At 44.0% G+C, this 23,233-nt stretch overlaps 1 pseudogene; it reads right to left on the reverse strand.

Moving 5' to 3' along the window:
• Nucleotides 1–12,168: 12,168 nt before the first annotated feature.
• LOC147084779 (uncharacterized) overlaps nt 12,169–23,233 on the reverse strand; it is a 52,636-nt pseudogene continuing 41,571 nt past the window's right edge.

Consider the following 23,233-nt stretch of genomic DNA (forward strand, 5'->3'; position numbering starts at 1 on the left):
CAATACAATAGTGCTTTGTAATGGAATCATCCCTTGCAATGGAATCAGACTTTGCAATATAATAGCCATTTCCAATGCAATTGCTCGTTGCAATGGAATATCACTTTGTAATATAATAGTCATTTGAGGTGCAATAGCAGATTGCAATCTAATATCATTTTGCAATGTAATAGTCATTTTCAATGCAATGGAACATCGCAATGGAATATCATTTTGCAATATAATCGTCATTTGCAATGCAATGGAACATTGCAATGGAATATCACTTTGAAATATAATCATCATTTGCAATGCAATAAAACGTTGCAATGGAATATCACTTAAGAATATCGCAGTCATTTGCAATGCAATGGAACATTGCAATGGAATATCACTTAGATATTGTGGTAAACCACTGTTAACCCTGTACAAGTCCATGCATGTCTCAGCCCCTGGCTCCGCCCCTAAGCCCAGGTATAAAGGTCACTCACCACCCTTCCCCCGGGAGCTCTTAGGATGGATTCACTAGCAGAGGCATGCTCTAGTTCTTAGTCAATAAAAGCCTACTTCATATATGTCCATCTCGTAGCTTTTGGTATTGTTGATAGCGCATCAATTTTATTGACTAATTTTCAACATGGAGCAAATCTTGAAGCCGGAACGTTTAGACCTGGATCCTCAAGCAGCAGATGCAGCCAATAACTTTGAACACTGGCTGAGCTGTTTCGAAGCCTTCCTGGAGGCCTCCAGCACTACTGTCACTACAGATGACGCGAAACAGCTTGTTTTGAACTCACGGGTGAGCCACCAAGTCTACTCGATCTTCCGAGACGCCACTACTTATGCGGCCGCCATCGCGACGCTAAAGGAACAATACATGAGGCCTGTTAACAAGGTCTATGCCAGACACCTCCTGGCTACCCGAAAACAGCGCCCCGGGGAATCAGGCGCTGAATATTTACTGGCACTGAGAGTCCTCGGCCGGGACTGTAATTGCAAAGCGGTGACGGCCAAGGAATGCACGGAAGACCTGATCCAAGACACCTACGTAGCCGGCATCAGGTCCAACTATACTCGGCAGAGGCTGTTAGAACAGAAGAGGCTCGACCTGCAGAAGACGGTGGCCCTCGCTAACTCCTTAGACGTGGCCCTCCAGAACATGGACGCCTACCCCCCTGACCGGATGGCCACGTGGATGCCACGGGAGCAGCCTTCTTGGGACCTGGTAAGGCCACTAGCCGCCAGCAGCCCAACTACAGCTGCAATGACCAGAGGCCAGAAATGCTACTTCTGCGGCCAGGCCAAGCACCCCAGACAGCAATGCCCAGCAAAGGACGCGACCTGCTCCAAATGCGGCAAGCAAGGCCACTACGCGAGAGTGTGCAAGGTGAAATCGACCCCCAATTCCAGCAGCGCAATGTGTGAACCGTACAGGCCGCCATTTTGGACCCCACCAACCACGTGTGAGCTGTGCGGGCCGCCATTTTGGACACCACCAGCCCAGGGGGAGCCGCCATCTTGGACACCATCTCGGGACCAGGCCCTCGGCGCGGGCGAATACTACAGCGACCCACCGACCTCGACGATGGCCTCCATCACCCTGGACCAATCTAGGCCCCATCAACTAGCCAGGTCCATGATGAACGTAAAGGTAAATGGCCATGCCACAAATTGCCTTTTCGACTGCGGAAGCACGGAGAGCTTCATCCACCCTGACACGGTGCGACGCTACTCCCTATCGGTTATGCGCACTCGCCACCAGGTCTTTATGTCCTCAAAGTCCCATATGGCGGACGTCGGCGGCTACTGTTTAGCGACTCTGACAGTGAATGGCGTGGAGTACAGAGAATTTAAATTCCTCATCCTGCCACAGCTCTGCGCTCCCGTACTGCTAGGATTAGACATCCAGTGCCATCTGGAGAGCGTCACAATGGCATATGGCGGGCCCCTGCCCCCACTTACAGTCTGCAGCCAGCAGAATTTAAACACGGCACCGCGCAAAGTATGCAGCCTGTCCAACCTGAAGGTCAAACCACCCCCCATTTTTCGCTAATCTTGCCAAAGACTGCAAGCCAATTGCTACTAAAAGCAGGCGGTACAGTGCCGGGGATAGGAGCTTTATTAAATCAGAAGTACAAAGACTCCTGAGGGAAGGGATTATCAAGGGCAGCACCAGCCCATGGCGAGCCCAAGTGGTGGTAGTAAAGACCGGCGAAAAACAGCGCCTGATTATTGATTACAGCCAGATGATCAATCGATACACGCAATTAGACGCATACCCACTTCCCCGCATATCTGACATGGTCAACCAGATAGCACAATACCGGGTATTCTCGACGATTGATCTGAAGTCGGCATACCACCAGCTCCCCATCAGGCCTGAGGACCGCCAGTACACAGCCTTCGAGGCTGACGGTCACCTCTACCACTTCCTCCGAGTCTCCTTCGGCGTCAACAACGGGGTCTCGGTCTTCCAAAGGGAGATGGACCGGATGGTTGACCAGAACGCGCTGCAGGCCACCTTCCCCTATCTAGACAACGTCACCATCTGCGGCCATGACCGGCAGGACCACGACCCCAACCTAGAAAAATTCCTCCGTACGGCCCAACGGCTGAATCTGACATACAACAGAGAAAAATGTATGTTCCGCACGGCACGCCTCGCTATTCTTGGCTGCGTGGTGGAAAACGGAGTCATTGGCCCTGACCCCGACCAAATGCACCCCCCCCTGGAACTACCCCTCCCCACTGCCTAAAAGCCCTGAAGAGATGCCGAGGGTTCTTCTGTTACTACGCCCAGTGGGTGCCCAACTATGCGGACAAAGACCGGCCCCTCATCAAGTCAACCTCTTTCCCCCTGATGGCACAGGCCCGTGCGGCCTTCACCCTCATAAAAGAGGACATTGCGAAGGCCACAATGCACGCAGAGGATGAGTCCATCCCTTTCCAAGTGGAGAGCGATGCATCCGACTTCGCCCTAGCCGCAACCCTTAACCAGGCGGGGAGACCCGTGGCCTACTTTTCACGGACCCTCCAGAGCACCGAAATTCGACACTCCTCAGTCGAGAAGGAGGCCCAGGCGATAGAGGAGGCTGTACAGCACTGGAGGCATTACCTGGCCGGTAAACGTTTCACCCTGCTCACTGACCAATGGTCAGTAGCATTTATGTTTAACAACAGATAAAGGCGGAAAATCAAAAATGATAAGATATTGCGGTGGAGGATCGAGTTATCCACCTACAACTACGATATCTTATACCGGCCCGGGAAACTTAATGAGCCCCCAGACGCCCTATCCCTTGGAACATGTGCCAACGCACAAGTCGATAGGCTACGGGCCCTCCACAATGATCTCTGCCACCCGGGGGTCACCAGGTTCTTCCACTTTATTAAAGCTCGCAACCTGCCTTACTCCATCGAGGAGGTCAGGACCATGACCAGGAACTGCCAAGTCTGCACTGAATGATAACCGCATTTTTATAGGCCAGACAGGGCACACCTGATTAAAGCCACCCGCCCCTTCGAACTTCTCAGCGTCGATTTCAAAGGGCCCCTTCTCTCCTCTGACCGCAACACGTACTTCCTCAATATTATTGACGACTACTCCCGTTTCCCCTTCGCCATCCCCTGCCCGGACATGACCAGCGCCACAGTCTTCAGGTGCCTCCACGACCTGTTCGCAATATTTGGCTTCCCCAATTAGATCCACAGCGACAGGGGCTCGTCGTTCATGAGCGACGAGCTGCACCAGTACCTGCTCGAGAAGGGCATAGCCACGAGCAGGACTACCAGCTACAACCCCCGGGGTAACGGACAGGTAGAGAGGGAGAATGCAATTTTGTGGAAGACCGCCATGCTCGCCCTAAAATCCAAGGGCCTCCCAATCTCCCGCTGGCAAGATGTCCTCCCCGATGCACTCCACTCCATACGATCACTGCTCTGTATTGCCACAAACGCCACCCCTCACGAGAAGATGTTCATCTTCCCCAGGAAATCCACCTCAGGGACATCACTACCGCCATGGCTGACGCCTCCGGGACCCGTCCTGCTCAGGAAACACGTGAGGAGCCATAAGACGGACCCCCTGGTTGAAAGAGTTCACCTCCTCCACGCCAACCCACAGTACGCCTACGTGGCGTATCCTGACGGGCGGGAGGACACAGTCTCAATTCGAGACCTCGCACCCTCAGGTACCACCCGAAACACCATCGATCACCATCCACTACCTCCACCCACCACAACTACCCATGACGCACCACCGGGGTGTCTACCACGAGCTGATGACATGCCTGTGCCATCCCTACCCCGAGAGGAGGACACGCCAGTGCTCCGTCCCACGCGAGAAGCGGCCGCGGGCAAAGAACCGCCGCAACCGGCACCACGAAGATCATTACGGCAGACAAGACCCCCGGAGAGACTTTCGTATACGAACTTTTGAAACACTTCACCCCGCCGGACTCTTTTTTAAACGAGGGGTGAATGTGGTAAGCCACTGTTAACCTGTACATGCCTGTGTGGTAAACCACTGTTAACCCTGCACAAGTCCAGGCATGTCTCAGCCCTTGACTCCACCCCTAAGCCCGGGTATAAAGGTGACTCACCACCCTTCCCCCGGGAGCTCTTTGGATGGATTCACTAGCAGAGGCATGCTCTAGTTCTTAGTCAATAAAAGCCTACTTCATATAAGTCCATCTCGTAGCTTTTGGTATTGTTGATAGCGCATCAGATATAGAATAGTCATTTGAACTACAATAGCACATTGCAATGGAATATATTTTTGGAATATAATCGTCATTTGCAATGCAAACGCACATTGCAATGGAATATCATTTTGAAATATAACAGTCATTAGAAATGCAATAGAACAATTCAATGGAATATCATTTAGCAATAAAATAGTAATTTGCAATGCAGTAGCACATTACAATGGAATATCACTTTGCAATGTAATCATCATTTGCAATGCAATAGAACATTGCAATGGAAACTCACTTTAAATTATAATATTAATTTGCAATGCAATAGCACATTGCAATTGAATATCACTTTGCAATACAGTAGTCATTTGCAGTGCAATAGAACACTGCAGTGGAATATCATTTTGCAACATAACAGTCTTTAGAAATGCAATAGAACAATTCAATGGAATATCACTTAGCAATATCATAGTCATTTGCAATGCGTTAGAACAATGCAATGGAATATTGCTTTGAAACATAATCGTCATTTGCAATGCAATAGAACAATTGGACATTAAAAGGGAACATCACATTTTAATATAACAGTCACTTTCAATGTAATAGAAAATTGCAATGCAACATCATTTTGCAAGATAATAGTCATGCAATGCAATAGGACATTGCAAGGGGATATCTCTTTGCCATATAATAGTCAATTGCAATTCAATAGAAGATTGCAATTGAATATCCATTTGCAATGTAATAGCGCTTTGGAGTGGAATCTGCACTTGCAGTGGAATCTGACTTTGCAATATAATAGTCATTTGCAATGCAATAGCCATTGCAATGGAATATCACTAAACAATAGCGTAGCCATTTGTAACGCAATAGAACATTGCAATGGAATATCACTGAAATATAATAGTTATTTTTAATGCAACAGCACATAACAATGGAATATCGCTTTGCAATTTAATCGTCATTTGCAATGTGATAGAGCATTGCAATGGAATATCACTTAACAATATCGTAGTCATTTGTAATAAAATAGAACATTGCAATGGAATATTGCTTAGCAATATAACAGTCATTTGCAATGCAAGGGAACATTGCATTGGAATATCGCATTGCAATATTACTGTCATTTGCAATGCAATAGAATGTTGAAATGGAATATCACTTTGCAATACAATATTAATTTACAATTCAATTGCACATTGCAATGGAAAATCAGTTTGCAATATAATCGTCATTTACAGTGAAATAGCACATTGCAATGGAATATCGCTTTGCAATATACTCGTCAATGGAAATGCAACAGCACATTGCAATGGGATATCGTTTTGCAATATAATAGTCATTTGCAATACATTAGCACATAGCAATGGACTATTGCTTTGAAATATAATCGTCATTTGCAATGCAATAGAACATTGCAATGGAATATCACTTTAAAATATCGTAGTCATTTGCAGTGCAATAGAACACTGCACTGGAATATCATTTTGCAATATAACAGTCATTAGAAATGCAATAGAACAATTCAATGGAATATCACTTAGCAATATAACAGTCATTTGCAATGCAAGGGAACATTGCATTGGAATATCGCATTGCAATATTACTGTCATTTGCAATGCAATAGAATGTTGAAATGGAATATCACTTTGCAATACAATATTAATTTACAATTCAATTGCACATTGCAATGGAAAATCACTTTGCAATATAATCGTCATTTACAGTGAAATAGCACATTGCAATGGAATATCGCTTTGCAATATACTCGTCAATGGAAATGCAACAGCACATTGCAATGGGATATCGTTTTGCAATATAATAGTCATTTGCAATACATTAGCACATAGCAATGGACTATTGCTTTGAAATATAAACGTCATTTGCAATGCAATAGAACATTGCAATTGAATATCACTTTAAAATATCGTAGTCATTTGCAGTGCAATAGAACACTGCACTGGAATATCATTTTGCAATATAACAGTCATTAGAAATGCAATAGAACAATTCAATGGAATATCACTTAGCAGTATCATAGTCATTTGCAATGCATTAGATCATTGCACTGGAATATTGCTTTGAAACATAATCGTCATTTGCAATGCAATAGAACAACTGGACATTAAAAGGGAACATCACTTTTTAATATAACAGTCACTTTCAATGTAGTAGAAAATTGCAAAGCAGTATCACTTTGCCAGATAATAGTCATGCAATGCAATAGGACATTGCAATGGAATATCACTTTGCAATATAATAGTAATTTGCAATTCAATAGAAGATTGCAATTGAATATCCCATTTGCAATATAATAGTGATTTGGAGTGGAATCTGCACTTGCAATGGAATCTGACCTTGCAATATATCAGTCATTTGCAATGCAATAGCCATTGCAATGGAATAGCACTAAATAATAGCGTAGCCATTTGTAACACAATAGAACATTGCAATGGAATATCACTGAAATATAATGGTCATTTGTAATGCAATAGCACATAGCAATGGAATATCGCTTTGCAATGTAATCGTCATTTGATATGTGATAGAACATTGCAATGGAAAATCACTTAACAATATCGTAGTCATTTGTAATACAACAGAACATTGCAATGGAATATCGCTTAGCAATATAACAGTCATTTGCAATGCAAGTGAACATTGCATTGGAATATGACATTGCAATATTACCGTCATTTGCAATGCAATAGAATATTGAAATGGAATATCACTTTGCAATACAATATTAATTTACAATTCAATAGCACATTGCAATGGAATATCGGTTTGCAATATAATCGTCATTTGCAATGAAATAGCACATTGCACTAGAAAATCACTTTGCAATATAATCGTCAATTACAGTGAAATAGCACATTGCAATGGAATATCGCTTTGCAATATACTCGTCAATGGAAATGCAACAGCACATTTCAATGGGATATCACTTTGCAATATAATAGTCATTTACAATACATTAGCACATAGCAATGGACTATTGCTTTGAAATACAATCATCATTTGCAATGCAATAGAACATTGCAATTGAATTTCACTTTAAAATATCGTAGTCATTTGCAATGCAATAGATCATTGCAATGGAATATCGCTTTGAAATATAACCATAATTTGCAATGCAACAGAAGATTGCAATGGAATATCACTTTGCAATATAATTGTCATTTGCAATGCATTAGCACATTGCAATATCACATTGCAATATAATCATCACATGCAATGCAATAGGAAATTGCAATGGCATATCAGTTTGCAATATAATAGTAATTTCCAATGCAATAGCATACTGTAATGGAAAATCACTCTATGATATAATCATCATTTGCAATGCAATAGAATATTGCAATGTAATATCAGTTTGAAATATAATCATCATTTGCACTGCAATAGAACACTGCAATGGAATATCTCTTTGCAATATAATAGTTTTTTGCAATGCGATAGCACATTGTAATGGAATATCGCTTTGCAATATAATCGTCATTTGCAATGCAATAGCACATTGCAATGGAAAATCACCTTGCTATATCGTCTTTTACATTGCAATAGAATATTGCAATGGAATATCTGTTTGCAATATAATAGTCATTTGCATTGCATAAAATTAAATTAAAATGGAATATGACTTTGTAATATATTAGTGCTTTGGAGTGGAATCTCCCTTTGCAATATAATAGTCATTTCCAATGCAATAGCAGATTGCAATCTAATATCACGTTGCAATATAATAGTCAATATGCAATGCAATAGAGGAAAGAAATGGAATATCACTTTGCAATATAATCGTCTTTTGCAATACAACAGCACATTCAATGAAATATCACTTTGCAATATAATCACCATTAGCAATGCAATAGAACATTGCAATGGAATATCAGTTCACAATATAATAGTCATTTGCAATGGAATTGTACAGTGCAATGAAATATGAATTTGCAATATAATAGTCATTTGCAATGCAATAAAACATTGCAATGGAATATCAATTTGCAATATACTAGTCATTTGCAATGCAATCCCACATTGTAACGGAATATCGCTTTGCAATATAATTGTCATTTGCAATGCAATAGCACATTGCAATGGAATACAAATTTGCAATATAATCGTGATTTACAATGCAGTAGACTATTGCAATGGAGTATCTCTTTGCAATATAATAGCCATTTGAAATGCAATAGCACATTGTAATGGAGTATCACTTTGCAATATAATAGTCATTTGCAAATCAATAGCATGTTGCAATCTAAGATCACACTGCAATATAATAGTCGTTTGCAATGCACTATAACATTGCAACTGAATATCATTTTGCAATATAATAGTCATTTGCAATGCTATATGACATTGCAAAGGACTAATGCCTTGCAATATAAAAGTCATTTGCAATACAATAGTAAATTGCAATGGAATATATCTTTCCAATATGATCGTCATTTGCATTGCAGTAGAACATTACAATGGAATAACACTTTGCTATATGTTGACATTTGCAATGCAATAGCAAATTGAAGTGGAACATTGCCTTGCAATGCGATCGTCAGTTGCAATGCAATGGAACATTGCAATTGAATATAAATTTGCAATATATTAGTAATTTGCAATGCAATAGACCATAGCAATGGAATATCATTTGGCAATATAATAGTCATTTGCAATGCAATAGAACATTGCAATGCATTATTAACTTGCAATATTATATTCATTTGCAATGCAATAGAACATGGCAATGCAATATCACCTTGCAATATAATAGTAATTTGCAATGATATTGCACATTTTAATGGAGCCTCACTGCAGTATAATCATCATTTGCAATGCAATAGAATATTGCAATAGAATGTCACTGCAGTTTATTCGTCATTTGCAATGCAATAGAACATTGCGATGAAACATCAGTTTGCAATATAGTAGTCATTTGCAATGCAATAGAACATTGCAATGGAATATCTCTTTGCAATATGAAAGTTATTTGCAATGCAATACAATATTGCAAAGAAAAATCCCTTGTCAATATCATAGTCATTTGCAAATCAATACCACATTGCATTGGAATATTGCCTTACAACGTGATCACCATTTGCAATGCAATAGGAAATTGCAATGGAATATCACTTTCCCATATAATATAATTTTGCAATGTAATAGAACATTGCAATGTAATATCTCTTTACAATACGATATTCATTTGCAATGCAATAGAACATTGCAATGGAATATCACAAAACAATCGTCATTTGCAATGCAATAGAACATTGATATAGAATACTTCTTTGCAACAGAATAGTTATTGCAGTGTAATGGAACATTGCAATGGAATACCAGTTTGCAATATAATATTAATTTGCAATGCAATAGAACATAGCAATGGAATTTTAACTTGCAATATTATTTTCATTTGAAATGCAACAGGACATTGCAATGGACTATCGCTTTGCAATATAATAGGCATTTGCAATGGAATAGCACATTGCAGTGGAATATCACTTTCCAGTATAAATTTACTTGGCAATGCAATAGAACATTGAAATGGAATATCACTTTGCAATATAATGTTCATTTGCAATGCAATAGAACATTGCAATGGAATTTTAACTTGCAATATTATATTCATTTGCATTGCAACAGGACACTGCAATGGAATATCGCTTTGCAATATGAAAGTCATTTGCACTGCAACAGAACAGTGCAATGGAATATCACTGCAAAAGATTCATCATTTGCAATGCAAAAGAACATTGATATAGAATATTTTGTTGCAACAGAAAAGTCATTGCCGTGCAATGGAACATTGCAATGGAATATCATTTTGCAAAAAGAATGTCATTTGCAATACAATAGAACATTGCAATGAAATATAACGTTGTAATTTAATAGTCAGTTGCAACGAAATTGCACATTGCAAGGGAATAATACTGCAATATTATCGTCAGTTGCAGTGCAATAGAACATGGCAATGGCATATCAATTTGCATTATTATAGTCATTGCAATGCAATGAAACATTGCAATAGAATATCAGTTTGCAATATAATCGTCATTTGCAATGCAATATAATATTGCAATGGAATATAACTTTTGCAATATAATAGTTATACCAATGCAATAGAACATTGCAATGGAATATCAGTTTGCAATACAGTAGTCATTTGCAATGCCATAGAACATTGCAATGGAATATCGCTTTGCAATATGATCGTCATTTGCAATGCAATAGAATATTGCAGTGGAATATCGCTCAGTAATATAATCAGTAATTGCAATGCAATACCGCACTGCAATGTAATATCAAGTGGCAATATTATTTTCATTTGCAATACAATGGCACATTGCAATAGAATATCGCTGCAACATAAACGTCATTTGCAATGCAATAGATCATTGCAATCGAACATGACTTTGCAATATAGTAGTCATTTGCAATGCAATTGCACATTGCAACGGAATATCACTGCAACATATTCGATATTTGCAAAGCAAAAGAACAATGCAATGAAATATAACCTTGCAATATAATAGTCAGTTGCAATGCAATAGAATATTGCCTTGCAATGTGATCGTCATTTGCAATGCAATAGCACATTGCAACAGAAAGTCACTTTGCAATATATTAGTAATTTGCAATGCAATAGAACATTGCAATGGAATATCACTTTGCAATATAATAGTCATTTGCAATGCAATAAAACATTGCAATGGAATATTAACGTGCAATATTATATTCCTTTGCAATGCAATAGCACATTGCAATGGAATACCTCTTTGCAATACGCTCGGCATTTGCAATGCAGTAGAACATTGCAATGGAATATCGGTTTGCTATATACTATTCATTTTCAATGCGATAGCACATTTGCAATGCAATAGGACTTTGCAATGGAACATCACATTGCAACATAATAGTAATTTGCAATGCAATGCAACATTGCAGTGGAGATCACTTTGTAATATGAACGTCCTTTGCAATGCAATAGAAAGTTGCAGTGGAATATCGCTGAGTAATATAATCGGCATTTGCAATGCAATAGCACGCTGCAATGGAATATCACTTTGCAAAATAATAGTCATTTGCAATGCAATATGACATAACAAGCTGGACCCTTCAGTTCCCCCTTCCAACCCCCGGAAAGGACCATTAAAGCCGCGTTGGAGGGTGTGCTCTCTACGCTACGATATTGTGATAAGCTGGTGGGTTGATAGTATGTCAGAAATGCATATAGCTTTTCCCAGGTCAAATAGCACGAATGATGAAGATTTCCCTGTAAACCGCAGCCCCCCCCCACAAAATTGTTCTACACTTCCCCCCATCTCCTGGCCCCAGGCCTTTGGCTATTCCAGGTAGGCCGCACATTTGCTGCATATGGTCTGGTATGAATCCTGTTGGGGTGGACACCCATCGAGGCACCAGACATGTGTCAGATGAGTGAAGTTAATATTTAGGCATTACCTGATTCATTCTACGATTGCTTCATTATTCATACACTTGATTTTTCCAACAAGTTGTTAAAGTCATCATCTGAAACGCTTGGAGTAAGAGCAATACAAGCATTAGCAGTTTTAACAACTTGTTTTCCCATTTGTTTCACCCGAGTCCCTTGACATTTCCTGCACGTCATACAGAACAAGGTCAGGGCAATTACTAACTGCACCACGACTAATACATGTGAAATCAGTCGGATCCATGAATGGATCTCTATATTTAGTCCCAAATGTCATCCACCCATGTGGTCACCTTCATCGCGTCGATGTCTTTCTTCAAATCCGTTTTCCGTTGTTGCAGAGTGTAGTACACCTTTTGGGAGAGCCGTATCTCCTTCCGTAACTTTCTCAGGTGTTCGGGCAGTCGGGGTATAGGATACTGAAAGGTGCTGATGTAGTTCCACAATCAACACTTGATGTCTTCAGACACGTGAAGAGAGGTAATATTAAACTGCAATATGTCCACCAACTCCTCGTATCCAGTCCGTACCAGAACTGCTGGTGTGAAGCAAAACTCTGGACTGGGGATGTTGCAAGTTAGATTTGCATACTCAAACGTCTCCAAGTTGGTGGTTACACAGTATTTGCCTTTACCAGCGTATGCCACCTGGGTGGGCTTTGAGGCTGCGTCCAGTGCCTCCATGGTGCAGTTAATCTCCATGCCTGTGTTATTGAAACCACATTGGGCTTGCGGGCTTTGGCTGATTGCATGCGGGCACATGATGATGGCATGTCTGGTGGCACATCCTTCCAGCTTGATACCCATCCGGTTTTCTTTCACCATCACTGCGTAAGTTAACATATTGTGGTAAGATGTATGTATGCCATATTTAGTATACCAATATTTTGTACCTGATATACCTCCCGCCCTTGTGTCTCCGGTGTCATCACAGGGACGACCAAATCTAAATCCAGGAGACCCCCGCGTCTGGTTTGCATTCGACCTTCGTGGGGTATACTGGTACCATGGCTCGGAATTCACAAACTGTCATATTGAGGCTACTTAAGTGAAGTTTGGGCGTACCCGCCCCAGCATGTCCGTGGGTCAGGGTTGCATTTAACTGTTGGTTGGTAATCCAAAGGGGTACCTCCCCTGCCTGTATCTGTTCCAAGTTTCCTCAGGTTTGCTCCACTATCCAATTCCCAAATGTGCTGCAAACGTCGATTGCTGCTGCCTGCTGTGAGGCACTATATTCCTCTTTAATTATGTTATTTATAATCTGCGCGTGTGTTTCTAATACAGTAGCTATATCCTGGAGGTATACAATTAATATCTGGTCCTCCTTTAACGCTTGGCCCTCATTCTTATTCTGCTTTTATAAGATGGCTTTAATGTGGGAACCCTGATCACAGACCTTCTGATCTTTGGTAGGCAGATCAATGGTGTTAACAACCGATGTGCCGGTGTTAAAGACCGCCTCTGCATCATTAACTAAATGTCTCTTACGTCACCATACCCGCCGGCTTTTATGTCTGTATCTGCCTCCGCTACGATCCACGCATTGTTTCAATACCTGTGTTAGAAAGCATTGGTGTAACTGTTGAGTTTGTGGCGAACACCAAGCAGGCAGGGCGGTGTTGGCCAGGTTCAGCACCACTGACACTAATTCATGACGCACCTTATCATACAATATATCCCCAGTACGGGTGAACACCAGCACACTAGCAGGCCCCTCTGTCATGGGTGTGGGGGTGCAGGTCAGTGGCTCGCACTCCGGGGAGGATGGTGTCATGGAAAACACTGGGGGCGGGTGTGTGTGTGGGGCTCCCCAGTAGCAGTCAATCACAGGTGGTAGCCCGGGCTCCTCGTATTGTTCTGAAATCCCGAAAGTTTGACATCTCTCTAGGGTGGGCGTACAGTAGGGGTGCCAGCGCCCCGCATTATTGTGGCAGCATATCCTGTCCTTCCTTCCTGTGATTTACTGGTACAGACCCCCTTGTGTGTTTTGTGTGGACCAGTGGTCATCTCACAGAAAAAGGGGGCTCCCGGCCGGTCGACGCAGCACTCCACTGCCATGGTGGGTTTTGTTTGTTCACCGAACAGTAACTCTATCATTCCCAAGATAAGCCGCCCCATCGTTATCCTATACCACCGCCAGTCATAAGGAGTCCAGTTCGTTTAGCAGTCTCGGCACTAGCTTATGTTAACCAGCAGGCTCTCTCTCTCTCTCCCTCTGACCCTCTGTCCGTCTCCGGCCCCCTTTCCGTCTGTCCTATTCTTAGCTGTGTGCGCAAGACTCGGAGCGGGGTTAAGGCTACTTCATATGTGGCGTTGAGGCAGAGGCGGTGGCCTTGTGACAGTGGCTCAGTGTAACTTACCTGACTTATCGTAATTCGGTGATGGCTAGCAGCCGCCGGACGGGAATATGTGAAGAGAGGTTGCACTGTCCTCCTTCGGAGGCAGGAGGGGCCTATAAAAGGGGGTGGATATCCCCTAGGGAAGGTTCTCCAGTCCCGACATCAGCGGTTCCCAAAGAGAAGCTGTGTCTCGGAACCGGTCTATCTCCTCTGCATGGGGTAGGGTAAATAAAAGATTCTGAGTTTTGTTGGGATCTGGAACGAGGGGTCCGGTAGTCCTACCACAAAAGGGAGATAATCGGAACTCTAGAGTCAAGGGATGAGTTCCGAGGAAGGTTAGAGTCGTATAGTAGTGAGAGTTCGCAGGATCTCTGGTTAAGTCGAAAAACTGGGCCATCGAAAGGTCGACATCCCCGGAAGTGGTCGCAGCAAAGAGGTCGGGCCCACACATCTGTAAGAAAGAGACAGGTAGAATAGCGACCCGAAGAATCGACTTAGTCGTTCTAAATCCGGTCCTGATCAAATATAGGGGAGAAAAGAGAGGTCAATATTCGTTATTATTTCCTTTTAATCATAGGGTCCCCGAGCGATGGAGAAATCTCTCCCCCAGGCTCCATCACTGAATTGGTCTGGCTCCAGTGTCTCCATCTTACATCTAATTTTTCCTGTTGGCAAACGGTGGTTCCTGTACTTAGGAGGAGCTGGAAGGGCCCATCCCACCGTGGCTCAAAGGTAACGCGAACCGGTCGCTGAACCCTCACCCACTGTCCTACACAAAGGGGCGCTTCCCAAATTCCCCTTTGTCTTTTGACATCATGTGCCTCTTGTAAGTGTTGAACCCGAAAGTGTTTGGCCTGATTGGCCTCACTGATCAGGCGTAGGTAGGTCAGGAGTGTTGTCTGGAAATGGGAAGTGTCCCCCGTACCCTGAGGGGTTGCGTCTTGTGGTAACACCATAGCTCGTCCAGTCATTAGTTCGAACGGTTTTAAGCCAGTGTCTTTGGCTGGCGTGGCACGTGTGCCCCAAAGAATGGCGGGGAGGACTGCATGCCAGCACTTTCTGGTCTGTAAAATGGCCTTAGTCACAGACTGTTTTAAAGTACGGTTCATCCCTTCCACCATTCCTGAGGATTGCGGATGGTAAGGGATGTGGAAATGTTCTCGAACCCCCAGGAGGGCTAAAGCCTGTTTCATGGCCTTGCCGGTGAAGTGGGTTCCCTGGTCGGAATCTATCTGGTAATGCAACCCCCATCGGGGAATGACTTCCATCGCTAGGATTTTCGCAGCTGCGTCGGCTGTATTCCTCCTAGTGGGGAAGGCCTCGACCCAACGGGTAAAAAGGTCGATGACTACAAAGACATGGTTATACCCGCTGCTGGGGGGTAGGGGTCCTGTGAAATCCATTTGTAAGTGCGTCCAGGGTCCCCTGGGCCGCCGGGCGTGCCCCATACGTAAATGTATGTGACCCCCGATTCCCGTTTGGAGGCAAGGTAGACATAGGCGCCAATACTCGTGGATCTCTCTGGCCATGCTGGGCCACTAGCAGGTGTCAGCTATAATGTAATATAAATTATACCCTCCCAAATGCGCGGGCACGTGGTAAGATTGTATCAGGGCACGTCGACTCGACATAGGAACCACATACTGGGTCTCGTGATGCCAAAACCCACTAGGGTCTTTTTATGCTCCCTCACACACCCAAAACTGTATATTCTCAGGGGACTCAGAAAGGTACGCGGTTAGGAGCATATTGCTCGGTGAACCGTCGGCCAGGGTTGCCTCTTCAGTTCGTACTACGCGGCCGTATAAGCAACACACGAGAGAAAAGGCAATTTGAATCCCGTTCGTAGTGTCGAATGGCCTCAATTTGGCAGAGCCCCATATGCGGCAGCAGTTTGAATCAGACATTGCACTTCGTTTCAGTCTTAAAACGTTAACCGATCACACACTGACAACCGCACTCAAAAAGAAAGGCACAATGCCCGTGCGAAGCACTAAACCGCATTCAAACACAGCAACCAAATCAGTTCACGTCAAAGATTCTGTGATTAGAAATTCATACCTCTAGCATTTGGCTGAAAACAAGAGATTGCAGGGGCTGCTCGCTTCTCGGCCGTGGCGCCAGCGACAGCAACAAGTCATCCGCTCACAGCTGAGTCCTCCAACGTACTGCAGCTGATTGTGACGGAGTAGCTCAATCCTCAGGCCCTGATTGGACACATTCAATGGGGGCGTTCTCACGCCGCTCTATGTGATTGGTTGGTTGTTGTCACGTGATCAGGGTGCAGAGCAATACAAGGAAGCTGAAGTTCTCTGGCAATTGTTATTGTTTAAGCTTTCCATTCTAATCCATGTATGTGTAAAACTGAGGAAAGTGTAGAAAAGGGTTTTCAGAATGGATTATCTACTGTGGCCTATTTTCCAGCTGGATTTTCATGGCAAGAACGCTGCACTTGGAATATTGGTATAAGGGAAGTAGAATATCCATGCTGCCTGGCAGAAGACTGATCGATGAAGCGATTGTTCCCATTGGAAGCAGGAAGGCAGCAGCAGTATGCTCACCACTGTTCATTTCATGGAATCAAAGACAACATTTTCATACAATGCATGTTTGTCTGTCTCTCTTTGGTTTCCTCAGTGGCCCCATGTGTGGCCTGAAAGTCCATTGCTGGTTTTCTGTGTGTCATTCTGTGTCTGTCCCATTGCCAGTGGAGTAATACTGAGTGTCCTTCTGACATTGTGTAGCCATGTGAGCCTGCCAACAAGGGTGTTGCGGTGTCAGGGTCTCTGGGCTGTTTGAGGGCCATGCTATAGCTTGCAACACAGCCTGGATGCGGAAATCTGTCTTGCAACAACAGCACTGTTGGACATCGGAACCCAAATAACAGCCGGGAACTAAGCACCAGCTGTCAGCAGAGTGGCGCAGCGGAAAAGTATTGGGCCCGTAACCCAGTGGTCGATGGGTGGGAACCATTCTTATTTTTTAATCTCACTTACACCAACTTCCTGCTTGCAATACACAACAGGAATAAATTATGACTAACATTTACAATGGGTGTGTTTCAACAAACATCTATTTGTTAGTGTTGCCCTGTGAACAGGTAGCTTCTTCTGATCTGGTGGGTTGCATCAGAAGAGAGATTGCCGTCCATGAATCTAATTTCCTTTCTTTTCCACTTTTATTTACAAGACCAAGACACATTTCAATCACCAGTTTCTAGTTGCAGAAGCCGAAGTGGATTGATGTGGTAACGTGTCCTATCGGTCTAATGCGCTGGATTTATAATCCAGTATTTTCGGCGCTCGTTGGTTCGAGTATCACTCATTCATAAATTTCGTTGCTTTACCAACAGCAGTAAACCGTGCAGGCGTGGTGCTTTCTTTCAGAATTATGTCACATCTTCACCTTTCCCTTCAGTTGTTATTGACAAGCAGATCCGACTTGCAGAATTTCCGCAGGTCCATAATTGGGCTCAACCCCACACCGAACACGACAAACACCGCCACCCAACCAACTGAATTCAGCTCGTTCACTCACTCGTCTCCACACCTGCTGCCTCTCACTTATTCAGATATGCACCACTTTTACATTTTTGTTTCTTCCATTTCTTGCAATCTATCGACCGCGCCCCCCATTGCTGTCACTCTCGCAGCCACCATCTCTCCGTCGTTTCCCCGTTCGCCCTTCCAAACTTGCCGGTTCAACAGCCCCTCCCATTTGCTCCTGTGCTCCAATCCGATTAATATAACACGAGTATGTTTCTTCAATCTAACATATCCAGACAGTGAATCTTACATTAAGACAAGGTTAAGAGAAGATCTGTTCTGTATGAAAAGGTGGTGATCTGCACTCTGTGTTCAGGATGAGAGTCAGATGTGCTTTTTATACCATTAGTGTGAGGAAGCTGTGATTCGGAGGGCAAATAGTCCCTATTGTTCCCTCCACTTACAATTATGGTAAATTTCAGGCTCAATGCGGCAGGTCTTTTTAATCACACTGTACGCTTTACTTACAGCAACTTCCTTCTTGCAAAAAACAAGAAACGTGTAAAACAACTTTCAAGTCACTTTATTCGCACCAACATAAGCTGCAAATTTTGCAAACTTGCAGCAGCCTTGGCCTTCCCCTTTCTCTCAACCCATTCCTGCAGCGCCGCCTCTCCACCACCAGATGGTGGTCTAGGCCAGTGTGAAGCCCTAGAACATTGTCACAGTGAGGAGACGGACAGTAACACAGGACACATTTACACAACAGGGAACGCATTTACAGAGCAGGGAAACATTTACGGAACAGGCAACACCTTTACACAACAGGGAACACATTCATACAACAGGGAACACCTTTATACAAGGTGTGGAGATGCCGGAGTTGGACTGGGGTGGACAAATGTAAGAAATCACACAACACCAGGTTATAGTCCAACAGCTTTATTTGAAATCACAAGCTTTCGGAGCGCTGCTCCTTCTTCAGGTGAAGTGGAGAAATGCATAAAGACACAGGTTATATAGTCAGAGAATCATGTCAGATGTTTACAGGTAACCTTTCCAACTGCCATTTATCGCACCTCGGCAGGGAGATAATCACAGCAGTCAAAGGTGTGAATGGTGTCCAAACAGTCAATCAGGGAAACATTACATCAAAGAACAATGAGGTGGGGTCACAAGGGGTCAAATATTGCAGATGCTGGGGTCTGTATGAAAAACAAAAAAACAGACAAAAAACATTTTTTTTGGCTGGAAATCACAGCAGGTCCGGCCGCATCTGTGTAGAGAGAACAGCCAATGTCGACTCGAGTCTGGATGACCCTGCATCAGGTGGGGTTACATGTAGCGTGACATGAACCCAAGATCTCGGTTAAGGCCGTCCTCATGGGTGCGGAACTTGGCTATTAGTTTCTGCTCGACGATTTTGCGTTGTCGTGTGTCTCAAAGGCCACCTTGGAGAATGCTTACCCGAAGATCGGAGGCTGAATGTCCTTGACTGCTGAAGTGTTCCCTGACTGGGAGGGAACATTCCTGCCTGGTGATTGTTGCGCGGTGTCCGTTCATCCGTTGTCGCAGCGTCTGCATGGTCTCGCCGATGTACCATGCTCCGGGGCATCCTTTCCTGCAACGTATGAGGTAGACAACGTTGGCCGAGTCACATGAGTACGTACCATGTACCTGGTGGGTGGTGTCCTCACGTGTGATGATGGTATCTGTGTTGATGATCTGGCATGTCTTGCAGAGGTTGCTGTGGCAGGGTTGTGTGGTGTCATGGTCGCTGTTCTCCTGGAAGCTGGGTAATTTGCTGCAAACGATGGTCTGTTTGAGGTTAGGCGGCTGTTTGAAAGCGAGTAGTGGAGGCGTGGGGATGGCCTTAGCGAGGTTTTCGTCGTCATCGATGACATGTTGAAGGCTGCAAAGAACATGGCGTAGTTTCTCCGCTCCGGGGAAGTACTGGAAGACGAAGGGTACTCTGTTGGTTGTGTCCCGTGTTTGTTTTCTGAGGAGGTCTATGCGATTTTTCGCTGTGGCCCGTCGGAACTGTCGATCGACGAGTCGAGCGTCATATCCCGTTCTTACAAGGGCGTCTTTCAGTGTCTGTAGGTGTCCATCGCGTTTCTCCTCGTCTGAGCAGATCCTGTGTATTCGCAGGGCTTGTCCATAGGGGATGGCTTCTTTAACGTGGTTAGGGTGGAAGCTGGAGAAGTGAAGCATCGTGAGGTTGTCCGTGGGCTTGCTATACAACAGAGAACATCATTACACAACAGGGAACACATTCATACAACAGGGAACACCTTTATACAACAGGGAATAACTTTAAACAACAGGGAATACCATTACCCAAAACGGAGAACCTTTACATAACAGGAAACACATTAGCAATAGCCAACTGCTTTACAAAGTAGACAACATCTGTCAACAACAGGCAACACCTTTACACAACAGGGAACACATTCATACAACAGGGAACACCTTTATACAACAGGGAATATTTTTACACCGAAGAAAGCACCTTCACGTAAGTCTCTCTCTTCATCTCAGTCTCCGTTTCCGATGTCTGTCTATCTTCCTCTCTGTTTCTCTCGCAGTCTCGGTTTTCCCTCAGTCTCTGTCTCTCCCTCCTGTTATTCGGTCTGCCTCTCTCTCTCTCTCTTTGGTTTCTTCAGTGTCTTTCTCCATCCCTCCCTTTGTGTGGCCAGAAAGACTCTTGCTGGTTTTCTGTGTGTCATTTTGTGTCTGTCCGATTGTGCGTGGTGTAATACTGAGTGTCCTTGTGACATTGTGTAGCCATGTGAGCTCGCCAACACGGGTGCTGTGGGGTCCCGGTCTCTGGGCTGTTTGAGGGCCATGCTATAGCTTTCAGCACAGCCTGGATGCTGAAATTTGTCTCGCACACACAAAGCACTGTGGGGCATCGGAACCTAAACACCAGCCGGGAACCAAACACCAACAGGCAGTGGAGTGGCGCAGCGAAAGCGTGCTGGGCCCACAACTCAGATGTCGATGGGTCAAAAGCATCTTTTGCTGTTTGCATTCTTGCTTTAACCAACAATAAAACATCTATTGCTATCCACAATCAGATTGCACTGATTTTATTATCACACTTACACCAACTTCCTGCTTGCAATACACAACAGGGATAAATTATGAATTGAATTTAAACTGGGTGTGTTCCAAAGAACATTTATTTATTAGTGTTGCCCTGTGAACAGGTAGCTTCTTCTGATCACAGAAATCACAGAAACCTCACAGTGCAGATAGAGGCCATTTCGGCCCATCGAGCCTGCACCGACACATATCCCACCCCCGATCCCCGTAAACCCTACACCAACACATATCCCACCCTATCCCCGTAACCCCACGTATTTAATCCCCCTAACACTAAAGGTCAATTTTATCATAGCCAATCAACCTAACCTGCACATCTTTGGACTGTGGGAGGAAACCGGAGCACCCGGAGGAAACCCACGCAAACACGGGGAGAATGTGCAAACTCCACACAGACAGTCACCCGAGGACCAGATTCGAACCCGGGTCCCTGGAGCTGTGAGGCAACAGTGCTAACCACTATGCCACCGTGCTGCCCACGATCTAGTGGGTTGTAGCAGAAGAGAGTTTGCCGATCACGAATCTAATGTCCTTTTGTTTCCATTTTTATTTACAAGACCAAGCCACACTACAATCACCAGTTGATAGTCCATGACTCCAACAGGATTGGCGTGGCCGAGCGGTCCCAGGTACTGGATTTAGACTGTAGTCTCTTCGGGGGCAAGGGGTCAAATGCCACTGCTGCCGGATGCTGCAGCACTCATACATTTCATCACTGCAGTAGACAGTGCAGACATGGCGGTTTTAACCAGTACTACATCACGTCTTCAACTGTTCTTTCAGTTTCTATTGACAGGCAGATATGCCTTTCAGAATTTCCTCTGCTCCATAATTGGCCTGAACCCCGCACCGAACACTACAAACACCGTCACCCAACCAACTGAATTCAGCTCGTTCACTCACTCGTCTCCACACCTGCTGCCTCTCATTTATTCAGATATGCACCACTTTTACATTTTTGTTCCTTCCATTTCTTGCAATCTATCGACCACGCACCCCCCCCCCCCCGCATTGCTGTCACCCTCGCAGCCTCCATCTCTCCGTCGTTTCCCCGTTCGCCCGTCCAAACTTCCCGGTTGAACAGCACCTCCAATCTGCTCCTGTGCTCCAATCCGATTAATATAACATGAATATGTTTCTTCAATCTTACCTATGCAGACAGTGAAAGTTATATTGAGACAATGTTAAGAGAAGTTCCATTCTGTTAAAAAGATGGTGATCTGGGCTCTTTGTTCAGGATGAGAGTCAGATGTGTTTTTCATACCATTAGTGTGAGGAATTTGGGATTAGCAGGGCAAATATCCCCTATTATTCTCTCTTATAATTATGGTAAATTTCAGCCTCAATGCAGGAGGTATTTTTATCACACTTTACGCTTTACTTGCAGCAACTTTCCTCTTCCAATAGACACAAAACCTGCAACACAACTTTCAAATCATTATATTCGCACCACATAACCTGCAAATGCTGCAAACTTGCAAAAGCCTTGTCCTTCATCTTTCAGTCAGCCCATTCCTGCAGCACCGCCTCTTCGCCACCAGATGGTGGTCTAGGCCAGCGTAAAACCCTAGCACATTGTCACAGTGATGGACAGTAATACAGGACATATTTACACAACAGGCAACACATTTACACAACAGCAAACACATTCGTTCAACAAGGAACACCTTTATACAACAGGGAATACCTTTCCACAACAGGGAATACCTTTACAGAAGAGGGTATCACCATTATACAACACGGAGAATATTTACACAACAGGAAACACATTACAAAATAGCGGACATCTTTACAATGCAGACAACATCTCACAACCACAGGGAAAAACATTATACAACAGAGAACATCTTTACACAACAGGGAACAACTTTATAAAACAGGGAATATCTTTACACAACAGGTAATATCTTTACACAGCAGAAAGCTCCATCATGTAAGTCTCTCTCTTCATCTCAGTTTCCGTTTCCCTGTCTGTCTATCTCCCTCTCTGTTTCTCTCGCAGTCTCGGTCTTTCCCTCAGTCTCTGTCTCTCCCTTGTGTTATTCAGTCTGCTTATCGCTCTCTCTCTGGTATCCTCATTGTCTTTCTCTGTCCCTGCCTTTGTGTGGCCTGAGAGACAGTTGCTGATGTTCTGCATGTCATTCTGTGCCTGTGTCATTGTGCGTGTTGT

This window comes from Somniosus microcephalus, unplaced genomic scaffold (genome assembly GCF_052327205.1).
Source record: "Somniosus microcephalus isolate GS21.2 unplaced genomic scaffold, FLI_Smic_1.0 unresolved_chr9, whole genome shotgun sequence".
Taxonomy (NCBI): Eukaryota; Metazoa; Chordata; class Chondrichthyes; order Squaliformes; family Somniosidae; genus Somniosus; species Somniosus microcephalus.